The sequence below is a fragment of the Mesocricetus auratus genome, unplaced genomic scaffold (assembly GCF_017639785.1).
Source record: "Mesocricetus auratus isolate SY011 unplaced genomic scaffold, BCM_Maur_2.0 Super-Scaffold_100057, whole genome shotgun sequence".
Classification (NCBI taxonomy): domain Eukaryota; kingdom Metazoa; phylum Chordata; class Mammalia; order Rodentia; family Cricetidae; genus Mesocricetus; species Mesocricetus auratus.
The window spans coordinates 1690508-1712251 of NW_024429233.1; the positions used below are offsets into that span (position 1 = coordinate 1690508).

Genomic DNA, 21744 nt, shown 5'->3' on the forward strand with positions numbered 1-21744 from the left:
TACCCTTAGCTGAGGAGCTAGGGGATATTTGGTGGATTCGAGTGGAAGGAGAGTCAGATTTCCATAGGTATGTGTGCCCTAGTAGATTACATATGCTCCAGAGCATGCACCATCATCCAAACATATATGGCCATCTCTAGTTGGACACAGGGAGCTATTGGGAAAGAAAAGGACATGAAAATTGGAAAGGAATATGGAGGGGTCGGAGAGGTAAATGGGGAAAGGATATGATCAAAATTTTATACATATGAAAATTCTAAAAGAAAACCAGTATTTTTGTTGACATAGGTATAGTGATAATAAGGTTTTGGGAATAGGTAGTAAGAAGAGCATTAGATTCACTCATGGGTGAGCGAAGGTGTAGCATAAAATTCAACTGTCTCATAGAAGGATCTATGGATGCCAAAGGTACACCCTTAACATACATAATTAGTAGACTGATGATGGTGACATTAATTATAGAAATTTGAGTAAATTCAACACAATACTAAGTTATAATGCAGAATTAGGAATAATAATTATTGTAGTTAAACATTTAAGCAATGAATACGTGAAATCAGTCATACTATAATGTTTTTAACTTTAATCTTAACATCTTAATAGATGATTTATAAGGATGTCTATATTACATATCTATATACATGAGAGGGGCCCTACTCTGCAGGAGACTATCAGGCCTTCTCCTCACACCCAGGGCATTTCTCTAATTCATTCCCAGGGAAGAGTGACGGTAGAGGTAGTCGCAGGGGTAAAGAGAGGCAAATGATTGGCAACCAAACTTGGGATGGTGACAGGACAGAGTGGGTGAAGTCACTGGATGCCGAGCCTGACAACTTGGTACTCACATGCTAGAAGGGGGATGATGGACTCCTGAACTCTCCTGTGATCTTGGTATGTGTACACTCCATGTGCCTGTATAAACACATACCAATTAGTCAGTACAATAAAAAAGAAAAGCATGCTTGTTTATTCAAGACTGGACTAATCTGCATTTTCTAAGAAATCACAGGTGCTACTGGCAGATGTGGAAAAGACAACTAAGCTGAATATTTTGCATTATCACTGGATCAAAGAGGAAAGGAAGAAGAGGGGGTTTGTCTGGTGTGGAACCACAAGAATTGATCTGGAAACAATGTTTTGTTTTTCTTCATCATAATCCTCTTATATACATTGTCCCATGGTGCACACTTGGTACTGGTAGCTCATTTCAGGGTTGTGCACAGTGTCCTGCCCCCATCCATCTTTATTCTTCTCACAACTCTGCAATATTTGATAACACACGTTTAATAAAATCTAAGCATGTTTGAAAACAAGAATGGTTCTTTGATGGCCATCTTAGAGTGTTAGAGTTTTAAACTGAACAGACCCTGATCCTCTTACAGTTCTCCAGGAATAAGATCCAAACTTTGTACTTTTTTACTTCAAAGACAAGCTGGAAAGATAACTAGGTAGTTAAAAATGCTCCCATATTCAGAAGGCTAGAGTTCAAACCACAGCACCTGTATTTTTGTGTCAAAACTGCCTGTAACTCCAGCTCTGTGGTATCTGATGTGCTCCCCAGGCTTCCACAGACACCTCCATGGAAGCACAAACAGATCCACATATACACCCAGAAATAATAAACTTCTAAACCTGAAGATTTTACACATTAACTGTTAGTCACTATCCATTTGCTGTAAATAACAATAAAGAAGTTTGTCCTTTAACACAATATTGTAAATTTTAATAATCTAAAGGAATAGCTCTTAACTTGTGGCAAGCAACCACAAAGGGGATCGCATATCATATACCCTAATTATCAGATATATACATTACAATTCATAACTGCAGGAAAATTAGTTATGAAGTAGCAATGAAATTTTATTGTTTCGGGTCATCAAACATGAACTGGTCTAAAGAGTTACAGCATTAAGGAAGACGAGAACCACTGTATAATTAGATTGTTTTCCTTTTAAGAAAATATGTACTTTATGGATATGTTTGTACCACTGTGTGTATGTGTACCATGTGTGTACAATAGCCGTTGGAGCTCAAGCGGGCATAAGATCCCAGGGAACCGAACTTTCATGTGATTAGGAGCTGCTATGAGGTTCCCTGCAAGGGCAATGAATAAATGTTGTTTATTTAAATTAGAAACAAGCTTGTTTGAATACTCTTAATCTGAGCTATTTCTCCAGTCCTTTTACTTTTTTCAAGAACTAGAAATAAAATTCTTCCTAGTTCAGTTGAGCTTTCCTAATAGAAATAACTGACTTTTCCCCAACCTAATAACTCATCTTCCACTTAGCTGATACAATTATTGTAGTGCACATTTCTTCTTTAACCTATAGGAATCCCTACTCTTTAATTTTCTTTCAAACTAACTGGGTGTACACATGAGTAATGTTGCCTGTGGAGGTCCCCAGAGGGCACTAGATGCCTCAGAGCTCGAGTTAAAGGTAGCTGTGAGGTCCTGGTGTGGGTTCAGGCTAACTTGTATCTTTTGTAAGAGCCACAATGTTATCTACTGCTGACCTGCTGCTACAGCCTCAACCTGTTTTGTGTTCTGACAATTTGTTTTTCTTCAACTATAGAGTAAAAGCTCAGACAATCATATACTTTTCTCTGCCAACTCCTTTCAACACCATTAAATTTATGATTGTAGTTGTGTAAAATGACAATAAATTGAAGTTTTATTATGAATAACTTGCTTGCAATTTAGTTTTGGAAACTAGGTATAGATACGTCTATTCCAGACTCTATCAAGTTTTTTAACATTCATTTATCTCCGAGTTTTATGATGTGGGGCAACTCAAAAGGACAGTGTTCTAAAATCATTGCATTGCTGTGATAAAACATTGATCAAAAGCAACATGGGGCCGGGCGGTGGTGGGGCACGCCTTTAATCCCAGCACTCTGGAGGCAGAGGCAGGCAGATGTCTGTGAGTTCGAGCCTGGCCTGGACCTACAGCCTCCAAAACAAAACAATACAGAGAAACCCTGACTCATAAAACCAAAAAAAAAAACATGGGGAGGGAGGGTTTATTGGACTTGGGGGTCACTCATCATGGCATGCTGAAGCAGGAACAGAAGTAGACACCTTGGAAGAAGATTCTTTCTGTATTGCTCCCTGTAGCTTTCTCCACATGGCTTGCTCATATTCCTTTTTTATACATGCCAGAGTAGCTTCCCCAAGATGGCCACACCTAGGGTGGGGAGGGACCTCCTACAGTCAATCTTATGGGGGCATTTTCTCAATTGAGATTTCCTGGTCCCAGATAACAAATTTGCTTCCAAATGACAAAATAACACACACACACACACACACACACACACACACACACACACACACACACAAACCAAGGAGAGATTTTTGAAGTATCAGTAGCTAACACTAAGAGTTCTTAAAATGTTTACAGTTTTCCAACCTGACAGTTGGGGAGTGGTGGTGCAAGCCTTTACTCCAAGCACTGAGGAAGGTAGATATCTGAGTTCTAGGCCAACCTGTCTACAGAGTGAGGTCCAGGACAGCCAGGACTACACTGAGAATCCCTCTCTGGGATGGAGGGGAATCAACAGATTTCCATCCAGGGAAGAAACCAGGATACAGCCTTGACATCTTCTCCTGATAGACTTTGTCAAAGGCTTCACTGAATTCACAGTGAATTGTCTCTTTCAGTCCCCACAAATGCCTGTCACACACAGAAGAAAAGCACCAGGAAAATGAGCAAAATACACACATGAGCAGCTAAGCCTGTCACACTCTCACCACATCAATCCAATTGCTGTTTTATCAAGACTACGATGAGTCATCCTAGATCTTTCTACTTCATAACAACTGTCAAAACTATATTATCACAATAGGGACAGGACTTGAGATGATTTCAGTTTAATGGCTGTGAGCTCCAGAAATGTCCTGTGGAAAATCCTAATCTTGAAGCTTTGAATGAAAAACTGAGAAAGTTCTCATAACCTCAGTCTCATCCCCATATTGAAACCACTGCAACCACGTGCATGAGAGAGAGTGGCAGGTTATAGAATTGGTAACAAAAATTTTTGTATTTAAACTATATTTTCAACATAAGTTTATTAAAGTTGAAGGATTTTTTACACAATGCTATAAACAGAAAAACATCTCTCCTAGAGAAACAGATGTATTCTAAGTGACTTTTCTCCTACAGGGAATTTTTTTGTAAGCCTTTCCCACTGAAATCCATTGATAGACCACCACCGCAAACACCTCCTAATATTACTGCTTTTTGCTCAATATGAACGATGAAGTTGCTCCACCCAGAAATAAAAATTTTAACATGGCACTAGCAGATGTATTCAGACATAACAACAAAAACTCACATAGTACTTAGATTGATTAGAACAGCTCCTATTTAAAACATAATTGAGAGGTTTCAAGCATACATAGGTAAAATGAACTTGGTTAATTGTATTTAAAACAAATCCAGTGTAACTATAATCAGACCAAGACAGACACCGAAATCATGTTCCCTTCACTCCATGGCAACTCTGTCCTAAGAAAATGCCATATTTAGAAAGAAGCCAAGAGGGCAGAAGGCGCCCTCCCTGCCGCTGGGCCCGGGCACCTTGTGCCAGGCCGGGGTCCTTCCCCCCTGGCCTTGAGCTCCAGCCACTTTGTTTGCCCCTGCCTCAGCGTTGAGGGGGGCGTGCCAGGAAGGCAGCAGCAGGAAGCCCGACTGATGCACCAGGGACCCGCAGGAACCCAGGAGTCCAGCCACCGCGAGGGCCTCTTGACAAGACCACAGAGGGAGCCTGAGTGCTGCCTCGGGCCCCGGGTGGCGGGCCCAGGGCACCCGTGAGCACAGACCTCCCTGTCGACGGGGGGCGATGTTCACCTGGCCCGCAGGCTCTTCGGGACGCCTGGGCATCCCGCCATTGGGACCAGGGCCCCCACAGTGGGCGACCCCCAAGGCTGTTCCATGGAACTCCTTGTCCTCCTCCCTGCCTGGCAGTGCCCGCATCACAGCGGGGGTCTCCCTGCTCGCCCATGCCCCGGAAGCCGCATCGGGGGACCCCAGAGTTCTCCCCACTGCGCCTGCGTGCCCTCCCCTTCTGTGCCCTTGCCAAACCCCGGCCATCCGCCCTGGGCCTGGGGCCTGGAGAGATGGCTCCGCGGACCCCGGTGGTGCTGGGGCCCCGGGGCTCGCCATTCACCAGCGGTAGGGCCGCGGACAGCATGAAGCTCTTTGGGGGACAGGGCGGGCGACCGAGTGACATGAGCTCCGCGGATGCAGACATCGTGGTGTGCCCAGGCGGTGGAGAGGGGGAAGAGGGCAGAGGCAGCTTCCCGAACTTCGGGGTTGGTTCCTGTGCACTCCTGGCCGCTACCCTGCTCCCAGTCGTCCTCGGGAATCTCCGACCAGCTCCTCCTGGTCGCCGCCCAGGCCAGCCCCGGGTCTGGAGTCACAGCCGGAGGCTGCTAGCAGTCCGCCTCATGAACCCAGCTCCTGGCTTCCGCCGCCACCTGCGGGCCTCTCCCCGGAACCTGAGTCTCCGGAGCAGCCTGCCCCAGGATCGGCTGCAGGAGGTGGAGACCTTGTCCTGGCCGCGCCGAGGCACCCGCGCCCAGCCCCTAGATGGCAGAGGCAGCACCAGAAGCGCCCGGTGATCTTCGCCAGGAACATTTCAATCGCCTGATCTGCAGCTCGTAACTTTGGTGTTACGGGAAGGGCTTTGCCCTGGACACTCCAAGTTTGCGCCTAGGGCCCAAGCTGCCGGCAGCCAAAGCCCAGGGAGCAGCCAAGAAATTCTGGCGGCCAGCGCCGCCCCCGGACACTGTGCAGCACAGCAGGCCAGCCCCGATGCTCCCCATCTCGAGCACCTTCAGCCTCCTGGACTGCTTTCCCTGTCCCCCAGCCCTGGTGGTGGAAGAGGACAGAGACTTAGGACCAGCTTACTGGCTTTGCCTCCAGGGAGATGCAAAGCCTCTGCCTGCCCATCCGCTGTGGAGGTGGCAGATGGGAGGACCTTCTGTCCCAGAGCCCCAGGGCCTCAAATCCTGGTGTGTCAACTTAGAAGAACTCTGAGCATTGGACCTCTTCTACCCGGGAGCAAATTGGGTCCCCGGGCAGAGTGAAGACTCCAGGAGGGTGTCTTGAGTCTCAGATTTGTCTGTAATTTTTATTTATTTATTTTTTTTCGTTTAATGGAGTATGTCTAGGGACCTCAAATGACAGTTATCTTCAAGCACTGAAAGGTCGGGTGATATTCTATTCTCATCATTGCGGAGGAATCAATGTCTGGCATCCGGAAAAGCCTTAACTGCAGAAGGTTGCATGGCCAGCTCCATCTCTGCCGTCAGCGGGTGGCCAGGGCCTTCACCCCAGGGGAGCAAAGTGGTTACTGCCAAGAAACCAAAAGAAAGGGACAGAGGGACTTTGGTGATGGACAAACCAGATGTTTCTATGTTTGAGGGCCAGTTTAGGGATGTGGGAGTTGTGTTGGGGTGGGAAATGATTGACAGATTCCTGGGAGCATCCCCCACCCCCATGGCTCAGACCTTTTACCCTTTACACCCCCCCCTTTTCTGTTCCTAGCCCTACCTCTCACCAAGTTCATGTGATTCTCACATGAGAGAGACCCCCCTGGACACATCACACTGACTTTAGCTTCTAGCTCATTATCATTTCAAGCCATGGACCTCAGTGGTCCTGCCAACACCTGCCTCACTTCTCATTGAGGACAACCCCTGGCTCAGTCCACCTATTATCAATGCCTTGTGGTAAACAGAGAGAAAGGTTGAAGGCAAAATGAAATGGCTAGGATTTCCAAGAACTTCTAGGCACCAAAAATCTAACTTCAAAGCCAACCAGCCAAATTACCATAGACCAGGTTTTATACTTCATTCACTTTCTCCCAAATAACTGCATTGCTTTCATTCCTCTGCCAGGTTCCCTTCATCTCACATTCAGAACCGGCACACACACCAAGTCTCAGGAACAGACCTTTGAGTTTTCATGGTCCCTCCTTCCATCCTTAATACTCCAATATCCACAGCTTCCAAATCTCTAAGCCTTCAATTAACATTTTCAAGGTGTGGTTTCATGGAACCCAGATAGGCCTCACACTCACCATGGATCTGAGGATAGCCCTTCTGGACCTGCAGAGTCTGTCTCCCAAGTGCTAGGATCAGAATATTGCCAGTTTGATAAGACTCTGAGAAAGGAATCCCAGATTTGATACATGCCAGGCAAGCACCAACTAAGGTATCCATGGCACAGGTAGTGGCTATACTACCACCAGAGGAAGGAAGAGACTGTATCTGTCATGAAGTCAGAAACAGGTAGAATGTCAGAACCATGAACTTGGGATTCCTTGGGAAGACTAAGTGAAAATACTTCACAGTTGCATCCAGTCCTGAAACAGTCTAACATCACCACCTCTAAAGGTGGGGTGCAACAGTCTCCAATTTACTGTGCAGCAGGTACCTCATCTCCTGTCAAGGCTTTGTAGTGCTCTTTCCTGAGGACCTACCTGTCCGGGAATATTATTTTAAGGTGTGTGTTTTGTTTATGCTGCATTTGCTTAAGTCTGTGAAGCTGTGTTACTGAGCCTGGCTAAAACACCAGGTGGTCTAATAAAGAGCAGAAAGGCCAATAGCGAGACAAGAACAAGGACAGGCAGGGCTGGCAGGCAGTCAGTATAAATAGACCAGAAAGGAGGAAGAGAGGAAACAAGATAATTTATACTTAAGAAAAGCTGAATAGCAGCAAGTGGAGCTCAAGCCAGGCATTCATAATTCACAATAAGCCTGTGTTTGTGGTCTGTTTGGGAGCTGGGTGGTGTGCCCCCAGAAAAGTGAAAGAGTAAAACATCGTACTACACCTACCTCTTGGCTAGGCCCTTTGCAGGGCTCTTTTTGCACCAACCAGACAGGAAAAGCAAGTCTGAGGATAACTGCCAGCTTTAGGTCAACTTATCAACAGTGACTGATACCCTCTCTGTGCTAACGGAGGGAGTAAAAAGACAGAATACACAATCTTTGAGGTACATCGAGGCAGGTATGGCTAAACAGTCCATCATTAATATCTGGACAATTTGGTTCTTTTAAGTACATATGTGGTCTCTCTTTTATAGGGAAATGAAATTAAAGGTTTAGTGGCCTTTTAAAAGCTTGATTTCAAAGATAGTCTCTCTCTCTTCTCTCTCTCTGTCTCTCTGTGTCTGTCTCTGTCTCTGTCTCTCTCTCTCTGTCTCTCTGTTTCTCTGTCTCTCTCTGTCTCTCTGTGTCTGTCTCTGTCTCTGTCTCTCTCTCTCTGTCTCTCTGTTTCTCTGTCTCTCTCTGTCTCTCTGTGTCTGTCTCTGTCTCTGTCTCTGTCTGTCTCTCTCTCTCTCTCTCTCTCTCTCTGTTTTTTTAAGACAGAGCTTCTCAGTATAGCCCTGGCTGTCCTTGAACTGAGACAGCCACCTGTCTCTGCCTCCCAGTCACAGGGATTAAATGCATGCTCCATACAGCCTGGCAGGACATGTGAAGCTTCTGCCCAACTGACAAAGCATGGTGACACACCCAGACAGAATCTGTAACATTCACTTACGACATGGAATGAGCATTGAACGGGACATCGAAGCAAGAGCAAGAGAGGATTCAGGTAGGCAGAGTCTGTCACTGTCATTCCCTACAGAATGGAAGATGACATGAAATCAAGGAGTCTAAGTCCCTCAGAGCTGACTCTGGTACCCTAGAAAAGGAGTCTGGCACATGAAGACATCAGTACAACGACCTTGATGGAGCCTAACATACTGACTGTAAAGATGAGGAGTAACCCATAGGAAAGGACAGCTAGACCAGTCTTAGAAGACTCTGAGTCATCTTTGCTGTCAAGTCTCCTGCCCCCAGCCCACCTTTGAAAGACTGTACCTGTCCATCGTGCACTTGGCTTTTTTATGAGAAAAGGCATGGAAAATCACAGCTGGGGGATGAAAGACAAAAATAGAAGATTACTTCCTGAGAGGAGTGAGTATAATACCCAAGGCTTTTCTAACTATGACAATAACTACACTTAAGCAGAGGAGGAATACTGGGTTAGTATGAAAAGGCAAAGGTTTCTTGGATGAGCCTTCTATTTTCCTCTGCAGTGCCAGGAGATTAAACTCAGTGGGGTTTAATGCAGGCCTGCCATGATCTTCACCATGGGTCCATGCCCCTGACCCTGCTGAATGCTGATTATTTACGTATTTATTTACAGATATGCTTTCACTTTGTATCCTAGGCTGGCTTACAGTTTGCTATATAGTCCATAGTGGTCTTAAACCCCATTACTCCTGTCTTAGCCTCCCAAGTGCTAGTTGCTGGGGTTATAGATGTATACCATCACAACTATCTTAGATACAGATTACTCTTCCCTGTGGCCAGATTTGTCCTGGAAATTCCCAGGATGAGGTTTAGAGAGAGTACCTCTCAAAGTTTAACATGTTTAAGAAACATCGGGATCTTATTAAGACATGGAGTTTTAGATCCTACACTAGACTACAAGTTAAAAAAATTCCTCACTGGAGCACATATAGACTTGTTCTGATTGGAAATACAAGTTATATCTATGCTTGGGCAGTTGCTCACTAAGTAGTTAAGATACTAAAAGTGAGGTGATGTTAATGTCTAGGATGTGGTTGGATAAAACTTGACATTTTACTGATTACAAGAAGTTTAAAACAGACTTTTCAGTTTAGAATCCATAAAATTAGAATGTATCTTGAGTCTGGGAAATAGGGAAAAAACCTAAGAGAGATATGCATGGTACCCCAGAGAAGAGGAATGAGGCAAGATCTTCTGAACAGATTGAGAACACAGCGAGGGGTGCAGGGGAGTGGGAGCTGGGAAGAAGAGAGGAGGAGAATTGGAAGAGAGAGTAGGTCAGGAGGAACAGGAAGGTTGAGTGGGGGGTAGAATAGGGGGAAGAGGGAATCACAGGTTAGAAGACACATCTGGCACCAGTGAGACCTCTAGTGATCTAAAGGGATGACACAAACTGGCAAGCTAAGCAATAGTGGAGAGACCTCCTTGAATGCCCATTCCTGATAATGAACTTGATGTCCATAACCATCTTGGAGCCTTCATGCAATGACGGATGGAAGCAGAAGCAAACATGCACAGTTAAACACTGAACTGAACCCATGGAACCCAGCGACAGAGAGAGAGGAGCGATAAGCAAATTGGCAAAGAATGGGATGGCAAAACCAGCAGAGACAGCTGATCTGAAGAAGGGAGAGCTCTTGGACCCCAGATCAACAGCTGGGAGGCCAGCATGGGACTGATCCAGACCCCCTGAGTGTGAGAGTCAGTGAGAAGGCCTGGGCAACCTATGGGGCCCTGGGCAGTGGATCAGTGTTTATCCTGGCATACAAATGGAGTTTGTGTGTGCATAGCTCAAAGAGGGATGCTCTCTTGGCCTGGAGTCTTTGGGGAGTGCCTGCACCCTGCCCTGAGTGAAATGACAGACTCTAGATATCTCCTATGTGGAAGGAAATAGTGATAGGGTGGGAGGTGAGGAGGGATGATGGGGGTTGGGGGAGGACAGGAGAGAGCAGGAACTCTGATTGACGTGTAAAGCAAGGTATTTAAAATAATAAAATAAAAAATAAAAATAAAATAAAATAAGGAAAAAAGAATGTATCCTGATCACATAAATTCAGCATTAATTAATTAATTATTCAATTCCAAATATATCCAACATGATGTCAAACTCTCTCTAAACCTCATGCTCCTGTTTCAGAATTTGTTTGGAGGAAACCATCATGTTGGCACTAGGGGACAGAGTACAGGAGTAAATGTTATAAGAAAGGGCAAATGACCAGAACATGTAGCTCATGTTGATCCCTTCACTTCAGATCGAAAGGCAGCCTAGTTTACACAGAAAGTTCTAGCTCAGTCAGGACTACATAGCTGACTTCATCCCAACAGCTACAATAAGAAACAACAAACAAAAACCCATGTCTGTTCTCTTGTGCTTCCCTGAGTACATGCCCGACCATGGAATTACCAGTTTTACATACAGAATCTATTTCTTCCTTGAAATGCAGATTGAGCAGATTGAGACTCTAGTTAGTTTCTTGAGAAAAATATGCTGGGCCTGCCACCCTGGAATAACATTGTTTTACCTACTCCAGAAGCCTAGTGTCAAGAGTTGGAAGTTTTCCTGGAGTAGTACACATGTGACAGCTCTGGTACACTAAGTGTTTGTCTAATAGTTGCTTTACAAAGATACATACATACATACACACACTCTCATAAGTGTGTGTATAATCAATTTCAATCCCATTAATCTTTCTAAGACATTTGGAATAAGTTATTTCCTTTTGTGCACATAATAATATTGATGCTGAGTCTTGATGCTTTGATCTGTGATAAAAGGACACAGCAGGGGTGTAAATCATCAGATCAGAGGCCTAATCTTTACAGTGGTCTCTTTCCCCTGTAATATCTCTCCAGTGCATGCTTCCCTTCCTGGCTCATCTCTTTGCTCAAATACCAATGGCTTAGCATTGTGATACTGTGTCTAGGAAGCTTTTTATATGAGGAAGAGTGAAAAGCCAGGAATATAGAGGGGAGCAACAGTTATCCAGGCAGGCAGTGGCCAGGACACGCTAACTGCCTTGGATGCACCTCTTCTCGTTCTCCTGAGCGGCACTAGCTCCCCTGGGGTAACACACACTCATCCTGACATCTATTCCAGCTTAGAGACTGAGTTGGCTGATTCACACTCAGGGCCTCGATTGCTGTTGTGTACTCTGAGTCAACTCCCTGGAAGTTGTCTTGGGACTGTGTTGTGACAGGTATCCTGATTCAGCTTCCAGTTCCTGACCCTCTACACTGTCATCCTTCCCAATTTCGTGTTTCCCATTCCACTTACCCTTCATTGTCGGCCTCTTCCTGAGCGCTCCCATGAAATCTACTTCAGGCCTCACTCACTACTTCCCTTTCTTTGTTCTATTCAGCAGCTTTCAGCCCCCAGGACACTTTCTTGTTGAAATTCCCATGGAAACTGTGGACAAGAAACGACGAAGACACAGTGAACTCACAGACCTGCTGCTGGAATGTCACTGGACCACGACCTGACATCAACGTTGGCGCCTTGCATGATGTCATCGATCTGTGCCTGTCCCTGGTGGGAAAAGCGCCTTGTGTTTAGCTCTGCTGCCCAGGGAAGGGTGAACAAAGTGGCCTCTTCTGTGTGGGGTGGATGTCCCCTCCTGCCTGTTACAGTCCCGTTACAGGTCAACATCCATGAATATAGGAGGGAGGCTGTCATGGAGAGGATGCCAGGGAGGCTGGAAACTAGGGGGTCCGAAATGGGTCTGAAATAGCGGAGATAATGGCTGCAGTGATGGTTTAGGAGCCCTTTAGGGGTTTTCTTTTTCTTAAGTTTTTCCGTGACAGGGTTTCAATTGCTTAACAGCCCTGCCGAACCAGGAACTCTCTCTGTAGACCCAGTGGCCTCAAACTCGGAGATCCTCCTGCCTCTGCCTCATGCTGGGATTGAAGGCTTCTGCCACAACCCCAGTCATTTATTTGTCATTTTTTAAGCAAGGGCCTCACATGGCACTAGCTGTCCTAGAATTTATCCACAATATTACTAGTCACATTGTGTAACGACAGGGATTCACTTCTGTTTCAGCTACTAAGTACTTTTATTACCTTGTTTCAGGCTCTCTCTCCTATGAGTAAAAAGGAAGTGTAGCTTTTGCTGACTTTGGCCTCAGAACACTTGCTTTTTAATTTTATTTTTCCCCTCTGAAGCAAAGTCACCCTGAGTAGCCCAGATACTTACTGTGTAGCCTAAGCTGAGCTCGAAAAAATGTGATATTCGTGTCTCATACTCTGGTGCATTAGAGTTTACAGGCCTCTGTTACTTGAGACTGGGAGCACTGGTTTCTGTCAGTATGATAAAAAGAGTGATTTTCATAGCTGTAGATCTGGATCCAAAGGCCCGGCCCAGACTGCTCTGGTTGTCTTGTTTCTGTGCAGACACTTCCCTTAATTTCTGATGATTGTTAGATCTAACTTGGATGTTAGGTGAGAGAAAGCTATGGTTTTTTTAGTAGTGAGCACTAAGCAACCTTTTAACGGGAAATAAATTCTCAAAGAAATTGAGCAAACAGCACTGGCACTGCATCCTTGTTTTAGAAACACAGGCTTTGTAGATCTTTGGGTGATAATTGTGTGCTTTTTAACTTAAGCAGTACAGGACATGATAAGGAACATGCAACTTAGAGTGTGAAGTCAGGTTGATAACACTAGGATGGTCACTAAAAGTGTTTCATTTGCAAAGGCCTGCAAATATTTTAGCATCTATCAGAGTGTGTTTGAGAAATTGTCCTTGGGTAATTACAACATGCGAACTCAATAATAACACACAGGATCTCTTGTTTGAGACAGCATCTCCCTATATATATGCCTGGCTGTCCAGGAACTGGCTATGTACAACAATTGGCAATAAACTCACTGAGATCTCCCTGTATCTATCTCAAGAGTGTTCAGATTAAAACACTGTAAAAGATTGCTCTACAAAATTGACTAGAGCAATACAGAGAAACCCTCTCTCAAAAGCAATAACAAAATGAATCTTTGAAATTTATATATTGTAAAATGATGAAATTAGGCTAATTAAGGCAATGAACTCATATAATTTTTTGGTAGTGAGATATTTAAACTTTTAGTGATTTTTTTCAAGTATATATTTCTAGAGACACTATGCCATACATTAGATTATGATATTTAAACATTTGATTTTCTTTAAAAAGCTAATTAATGTTGGGTGCTTAGGATCAACAAAGGACCTAACACATGCTCTGTACCAATAACCTATTTCTCCCTCACAGTTATGTACTTAGATAAGCGTAAGATAATAGTGGAGTAGGGGTGCATCTCAGTGAATAAACACTTGTACATCGAGGCCCTAAGTTTTGTTCACAGGGCTGTGGGGAGCAGGGCTTGGGAGTAGATAAAAGAAAATACGGAAGTCATTTTAAGGGTTGTAGATTCAAAAGCAGCATGGCTTCTGGGGTTAGAGTGACATAGGCAAATGCCAGCCTCTTTCAGGTAATTAGCAGTCTCCCTTTTTAAAAGAATTGTTTTTATTTTATAAATGGTTTTTCTTTCTGTTTTTCTGAGACAGGGTTTCTCTAACTGTACTAGCTGTCCTGGAATTTACTCTGTAGACAAGGCAGCACTCAATCGCACAGAGATCATCCTACCAGTGTCCCAAGTCCTGGGATTACATGTGTGTGCTACCATGCCTGGCTCTATTTTATACTGTTTTTAGTGCTTGTAAGAATGTGTGTGGGGCTGGTTCCTGAAGAGGCCAGAAGAGTGTGCCAGAATCTTTGGAACTGGATTTACACAGATGGTTGTAAAGCCTTTATGTGTTAAATGTGTATTGAACCCTGATCCTCAGTAAGCATAGCATGTGCTCTTAGCTGCTGAGCCATCTCTCTAGACCAGTTATTGGGAATCTCTTAATGAACCCTTTTTCAAATAACTAGGATAGCTCTGGGTATCTGTCAGTATCTCCTGTGATTCTCAGAATGCATTAGTGTGGCAGGTTCCCCAGAGAGACAATGCTTACTAAAACATTTGCTTGTATGAAGGAGGTAACCCACCTTATCATCTTCAGAAAGCAGTACATGAAAAGAGATACCTATTAGAATTTTTGTGATTATTATTTATGATAGCAAAATTCTCAGAAGAGTATTTGATATGAATGGACTGAAGAAATGAAGTATGTGCTGATTTATTTGGTAAGTATTTTACACATGGATGATAAAGTGCATAACTATAATCCCAGCACTCAGATAGCTGGGTCAGGAGGATAAAGAGTTTGAGGCTCTCATAGCATACACAGTGAGTCTTTGTCGGGGAAAGAAATTAAAGGCTTCAGAATTTCTGACTCCTAGGCATCTCTTAGGAGAATTGTCTCACAGATCAGTACCCAGAATCTAGGTTTTTAGAAAATGATTTCTAAAATTGTGTGTGTGTGTGAGTGTGTATGTGTGTGTCTATGTGTCTGTGTGTGCCAGTAGCTACAGAGGTCAGAAGAGCATTCTATTGGATCCTGAGTTACATGTAGTTTTGAGCCACCCAGTGTTAGTGCTGGAATCTGGAAAAGCAGCAAGTACAACTAACCCCTGAGATATCTCCCCAGCCCCGAGAATCTGTATTTTTAAAGAATGTTCTCAGTACAGGTATTCTTATATAACAGATATAGTAGGATCCCCTGACAGGTTTGATAGTCACAATGTTTAGGAAATTTTATAGAAAAGTGGTAAATAACACTATACACAGAAAAGAATAAACAAGTATATTAAAAATTATAAATGTGTTAGGAAATATTTTACTTATTTAAAAAATCCATTTTATGAAAACTGAATTTTTTCTTCTTCATAAGAATGAGCAGTGAACTTTGCATCATGAATCTGCATGCATTTTTCCATGCATGAATCTGTGAAATTTGAGGTTCAGAGGCATGGTAGTGACTCCTTCTACATTCAGCAGCTTACTATAGATAACTGGAATTATAAACATCTTGAGAGGCTGCTACTTCTCAAGGTCATACTGTGACAAATAGGTTCTGTGTTATGTTACTAGGTTCAGTGTAGATCAGGTCCTGCTACATGTTTGGATGTGATAAAGAGAGGACTTATTGCTCTTGGGTTTTTCTGTGTGTGTGCCCTCATAGTCATCCAGAGGCTTTCATCTTAACCAAGTTATTATTCTCTGTTTGTTCCAGGCTTGCAGCTGGAATCAAGGCCAGGAATTCAGAAGGATCTGTCCCCATAGACAGGTGTCATTCTTATCTGGGCATCCTGGGTGCAGGATTTGTGGAGTAATCCCGTGAAGCAGAAGGAGCGTCTGGCCAGAAGTATCAATCCTTTTCCAGCACTGAAAAACATTCAAGGAAGAAGGCAAGGCCTGGTAAGTGAGATGTTCCCTCCTATTAGTGCACCCCTGTACTTAGGTCCCTACAGCAGTGGGGAAAGCATTACTGTGACCTCCGCTTGAGTCCCAGATTTTCACAACAACAAAAAAAAGTGTCTGAGTTGAGCTCCAATTCTATCCACATTAACTTAAGTCTCCTTGAATAATAGGTGTGTACCAAACCACACCTTGACTCTCACATGTCCTCTTAATCAAAGTATACTTAGAAGCTGTGATGTCCAAGTGCTCAGGAAGAAACTGATTCCACTGGTATTCGTATAGCATTCTTTTAGTCCTATCACCCTTAAGGCAGAATCACAAGTAGTGGTAAAGGCAAGGCAGAGGCAGAGGCAGAGGCAGAGGCAGAGGCAGAGGCAGAGGCAGAGGCAGAGGCAGAGGCAGAGGCAGAGGCAGAGGCAGAGGAGGCAGAGGAGGCAGAGGAGGCAGAGGAGGCAGAGGCATATTAATGTGCGTTCTAGGCTAGCATGATGCAACACACTTAGTTACAAAGCATCAGTCAAAAAATAAAGGTAATAAATAAATGGCTTCTTCTTGCTCTGTTTGATCCTGTAAAATATCAGTGCCAAATGTATAGGAGGACAAAGTGTCAGAAACTCTGAAAATGTTAGGTCCCAGTGTATCACAGAGTTGAAGGTTCAGGGACAGGAAAGAATGGAGCAAAACATCAACCAGTCCAGAAATCCTGGCAGTAGTTAAAAATGTTCTCTCAGGGAAGTAAAGAGTTTATTACCAGCAAAGAAGGAGTTGCATCAGGGAATGACATAGAAAACTGCATGAAGTCTTTACTATTGATATCTCAGATAGGGGATTAAGATCTGGATTATTTACAATTACATAAAATATGAAATCATGTGAAAAAGATCAAGCCACTTTGTAAAGGAGCGATAAAGAGATCTTTATTGTCACCTACATTGCGTTCTGTCAGCTTCAGTGTATCTGCTGCTATGGTGATGTTTTGATCTATATGGAAGTAAGTTTTGTATGTGGTAAAAATTATCTATATATTTACATTCTTCTTCAGGCATACATGCAGGTTGACATGCACCATGTGCTAAAGATGATGTACTTTTGCCCATTTTGTGTATTTCTTACCTCTTTATAAGAAATCAGGTGTCTGCTTGTGTGTAATCTTCTTATTTATTTATTATTTTAATTTTAGATAGCTTGTTTTACATGTCAGTCCCAGTTCCCTCTCCCTCCCCTCCTTCTGCACCCCCTACCATTCCCCCCATCCTCCTACCCTATTGTCAATTCCTTCTGCATAGGGGATATCTAGAGTCTATCATTTCATTCAGGGTAGGGTCCAGGAATTTCCCTAAGAGTCCAGGCAGAGACAGCAACCCTCTTTGTGTTATGGACACACGATGTCTGTTATAATTGAGGGATAAACACTGATCCACTTCTCAGGACCCCATAGGTAGCCCAGGCCTCCTCATTGACTCTCACATTTAGGGGGTCTGGATCGGTCCCATGCTGGCCTCCCAGCTGTTGGTCTGGGGTCCAAGAGCTCTCCCCTGTTCGGATCAGCTATCTCTATTGGTTTTCCCAGCTCATTCTTTGCCAATTTGCTCTTTGCTCCTCTCTCTCTGTCGCCGGTATCCTTGGGTTCAATTCAGTGTTTAACTGTGGGTGTTTGCCTCTGCTTCCATCAGCCACTGGATGAAGGCTCCAGCCATTGTGACCTCTAGTGATCTAAACGGATGACACCAATTGGCAAGCTAAACCATAGTGTAGAGACCACCTCGAATGCCTATTCCTGATAGTGAACTTGATGTCTATAACCATCCTGGAGCGTGTAATCTTTACCTAGGTCTTCTGTTTGATCCCACTGATGAATGTGTCTCTGTGTAAGACATTGCCGTGTATTTTTGCACCTTGGTTGTACCACTTGAAATCTGCTGACGTCCGACATCTAGTAGAGGTTTAAATGTTATCACCATTAATATATCCTGTTTCTTTCTCTGGCTCTATATGCAACTGAGAATTTTGCTTTCAAATCCTCCTAACAAATTGCTTCTGCAATATAATGGGGATTGTCTTGAATGTGTTAGTTTTTGTAACTTTACTTTTTATTAATTAGGTTAATCTTACAGAACCTTGATTATGTGAGCTTTTTCCTTCTTTTGATATTCTACTCAGAGACCTGAAGTTTTTCATGCATGTCTCTCACACCACACAATAGGTGATGACATTTGTATCTACTGTGAATGTTGTATCTCAAATTTATACCTCAGCTTCTTCATTTCTATGTTTTTGGGATATGTATATTTTTAATTAATCATTGGCCAAGTTACTTTGCTGAAATTACTTATCAGGTGTATGTGTACGTAGTTGTATTTTTAGGGTCACTTATACATACTACATTATCATCTGCAAAACAGTGACACATTGACTTCTTCCTTTTCATTTTGTATCCCTGTGATCTACTTGAGTAGTATTATTGCTGTTGCTAACCTTTAATAATTACATGGGTTTGATATGGAGACAGTAGATAACCTTGTGTTCTTCCCAATTTGGTTACAATCGCCTAAAAGGTCTTCCTATTTTTTAAACAGTGGTTTTAGATTTGTTGTAAAGTGCTTTTGTTTCGGTGATGCATGCCCTCCTATTCTAAATCTCTCCTGGACTTTTATCATGTAGGGTTTTTGAGTTTTGAATGAGGCATTTCTGCGTAAGAAGTTTAACCAGTATTTATATTTTATTTCATTTGTATGATGGATTCAATTACTGAATAACATGTATTGGTGCATCACTGAATCATGACGCCAGGGCAATTATTTTGGATGATCTGTTGCATGTGTCCTTGGATTTGGTTTGCAAACATTGTACTTAGTAGTTTAAAATGTTGGCATGGAAAGGAAATATATATGTGATTCTCTGTTTTTGTTGAGTGTTTTGGTTGTTGGGGTTTATGACAAATATGGCCTGATGTAATGAATTAGTCAATGCCATTTGTTTCCATTTTGTGAGAGATTTTGAGCATCATAGCTGTAGCTCTTTCTTGCAAATCTAGCAGCTATATGTGGCAAAATATCTTTAATTTTTAACTAATATTTTGTTTGTTTGTGGGCATTTTAATGACACTAGGGCATCTAGGTTTACTTAATTCTTTTTCTGATTTAATTCCACTTTGGGAAATGGTGGAATCATTGAGAAAATGATCTTTTTCTTTCATGTTTTCATTTTTTGGAGGACAGCTTTTAACAAATGTCCTAATGATTTCCCGGGTACCAGTTGTCATGGGCCACTGTTCATTGTATATATTTCCTATTGTTTATTCTCTTGTTGTCATTCTTTTTCTGTCTGTAGCTTTTATGTTTTCTGTTAGGATGCTAGAATGGGGTGTCTCCATATTCCTTATGTAGAGACAGACTGCTCTGCATGTTCTCCTTACAATGTCTTTCATTGGGTGCCACAGGTTTTGGTATTTTTTGTTGGAATTTTCATCAATTCCAGGAAGATATAAAATTCTATCTCCCCTCTCTTTTTCTCTTTATTGCACTATTTCTTTGTCTTCATGTCTTGTTCCAGTTTTCATACAGTTGATAACTGTTCATTGACCATGTGTATATAAGCAGTGTGTTGTTTTTTGATCTCCAGGTTTGATCCACACTTATGGTACCATGCAGGGATTCATTTAATTTACTTTGTAAATGTGAGTACTTGCTAGTATATGAATATGTGGTCTGTTTTGGATAACATTCCATGAGGTTTGGGTGATATTTTGTGAAAATATGTTAAGTTCTTTTGGTTTATAGCAGCTGTTAGGAAAAGGTATTTCTTTGTTTAGTTTGGGTCTGTATGTAATATATATTGGTGGTATTTGGGGTATTGAAATTAAGCCTTGGGCAGCAGATCAGTACCCATCCCAAGTATACACACGGACTTTGACTGCCATCCAACAATGTGAGGTGCACTCTCACCCTGAACCCTTGGGAAAGGGTCTAGGCCCTGCCCTATATGAAATGGCAGACTATGGACAGTCCCATGGAGGGCCTCACCCTCCCTGGGAAATAAGGGGATAATGGGGGAGATTGGGGGGAGGGCACGGGAGGAGGGGAGGGAAAGGGAGAGGGGCCTGGAACTGACTTGTGAAGCAACCTTGTTTCTTATGTAAATTTAAACTGAAAAATAAATAAAAAAAACACAGTCCGAAAAAAAAAGAAATTGCCCACTGTCAGTGTGTGCATATCAGTATGTGACTTCAGCTGCATTATTTTTTTCCTTTATAAACTTGATGCCTTTTTTTGGTTATTGACATAAAGAATTGCCATATCCTCTTGGTACATGATTCTATTGCCTAGTGTCCTAATTTTCATTTTGTCACTTTGAGGAAATCCTAAGAATAAGACACATTTTATAAAGGAAATTTTTTCTTTGGAGCTAGTTTACACTTCCCAAGTAAGGCTCAATTACTCTCATGGCAAAAAGCATGGAGAAAGCAGGCAGATTCAAGGCTGGAGAAAATGCAGGGAGTTTTATATCTGAAACCAGAAGCAATAAACAGAGAATAGGCCTGAACTTCTCAGTCCTCTAAGCCCACTACCTAGTGAAGCACTTCCTCAAACCAAGGCTCAGCCATCCCAATAACCACAGCTTCCTGTAATGCCAACTATAGGGGCCATTTTGACTCTAACCATCCAATCCACTCACTGGCCTACACAGACTTGTACCCTTTACAAGATGAAAACTGCAATGAGAGCAGCCTCTAAAGACCCATGGTATTTAAAAGTCTCAATGACTCTGTGTAGTCTTGTCAACCTCTAGCTGAAACACTTGTGAAATCAAAGCAAAACAACAAAACACATAATCATGATATGATGGCACATAGTATACTTTACCCTTCCAAAGTGAACAAAGTTGATGTTGGGTATTGTATAAATTCATGGCCCAAAATCAACTGGGCGTACTCCAAAATCTGAACATCTAAGTGTATTATGAATATTCTTTTGAGATCCCCAACACCTTTGTGCTATTTTGACTCTACCACACTTCTTTTTTTTTCTTTGTTTTCTTCCACTCCTAGTGGGCAGATTTCTTAGGCGTCAGTACCATGACCCTGACATCTCAAACTTCTTGGTTTACTCAAGGCAATCCAGGTCTCACCTTGACAGCTTCACACAATGGACTCATGAGGGCTCAATGACCAGTTGCCCATGCATCATGACTATCATCCATAAACTTTTTAATTGCAGAAGGATGTTCCATACCCTCTTGCTTCCATCCATGAATCTAAAGCCATATGCCTGTGGCCTAGGATGTCAAGTTCTACTGCTTTCAGGGCCTGGCCCATAGCCTCTTGTTAAATTAAATCTTCATCAGCTTCCTGGTTTTGATGGTTCCCTTCATTACCAAATCTCGGCTCAATAGGTCATACTGTGCTCAATTTTATACATCTAAATGCCTCTGCCACTCTTTTCCTGGGATTATTGGTGTGTGCACTCATACAAGGCTCTGAGCTTTCCTTTAATTTCTTTGCATTTGAAACCTGTAGAAACAGGGTCTCCTTGTAGAAATCACACACAGCACTACTATTTTAAAATATAATGGTTGACTTATTTGGTTGACCCATTAATCCCACTTAAAACAATTGACTGCTTCTTTAATGCAAAGGTCCAGAGACCACATTCCTCCAAAGAAAAGCATGGCCTGGCCTATCCCAGAAGCAACACAGTGTCTGATAACAACTTCTGTCATTTTTAGTATTTTATTGCTGCCAAGAAACATTAATGACTGTGGTAATTGTTCTGAATGTAAGCATTCAGTTGAGGTTGGCATAGAAATTCAGATGTTTACTTCAT

General features: G+C 42.8%; 1 pseudogene; it reads left to right on the top strand.

The window, feature by feature from the left end:
* Positions 1-126: 126 nt before the first annotated feature.
* Positions 127-6208, top strand: LOC121136287 (annotated as a pseudogene).
* The last annotated feature ends 15536 nt before the right edge of the window (positions 6209-21744 follow it).